The sequence below is a fragment of the Bos grunniens genome, chromosome 14 (genome assembly GCF_055505025.1).
Source record: "Bos grunniens cultivar Pamir isolate PY7600 chromosome 14, Bosgru_T2T1.0, whole genome shotgun sequence".
NCBI classification, from domain to species: Eukaryota; Metazoa; Chordata; class Mammalia; order Artiodactyla; family Bovidae; genus Bos; species Bos grunniens.
Window position 1 is genome coordinate 22,401,434 of NC_141178.1, and position 638 is coordinate 22,402,071.

At 39.7% G+C, this 638-nt stretch overlaps 1 non-coding gene across 1 annotated transcript; it reads left to right on the plus strand.

Annotated features, from left to right (window-relative positions):
* Positions 1-292: 292 nt before the first annotated feature.
* Positions 293-418, plus strand: LOC147359187 (U6atac minor spliceosomal RNA). Its single transcript, XR_015141372.1, has one exon. It is a non-coding gene; the product is annotated as a U6atac minor spliceosomal RNA (small nuclear RNA).
* Positions 419-638: the final 220 nt, after the last annotated feature.

The following is a 638-nucleotide window of genomic DNA, read 5'->3' on the forward strand; positions in this document are numbered from 1 at the left end:
CCAGAAAGGGTAAAGAAGGTAACTTTTTTAAAGACAGTGGAGAATTGCTACCTAACACTTTTGCTCTAAATTGGCTGTACCAGTGGGAATGTACCTTCATCCAAAGTCATCTTTATCAATACAGTTTCATAAAGCCATTGCAGAAAGCTTTGTTATCCTTCTGGCACTTCAAATATTGAAGCCAGTCAACAAGTTGATACTGATCTGGCCTTGATATTTTACTGGTTTAAATAAAGAACCAGTCCATGTCAAGAAAAAGAGAGCTTAATTAATCAATTAAAAGAACATGTGCATGTTGTATGAAAGGAGAAAAGGTGAGAACTTCCTTTGACAAAGTTGGAAGAGGCTCTCGGGCTTGACAACACGCATGTGGTTAAGGCATTGCCACCTACTTTGTGGTAGCTAACCACTGTTTTTTTGATTTGAGAGACTAGCATTGAAACATATACATTACCATATGTAAAACAGATAGTGGGAGTTTGATGTATCATGCAGGGCACCCAAAGGCGGTGCTCTGTGAAAACCTGGAGGGATGGGGTGGGGAAAGATGTGAGAGGGGGTTTCAGGATGGAGGGAACACAAGTATGCCTATGGCCAATTCATATTGATGTATGGCAAAAACCATTACAATATTGTAA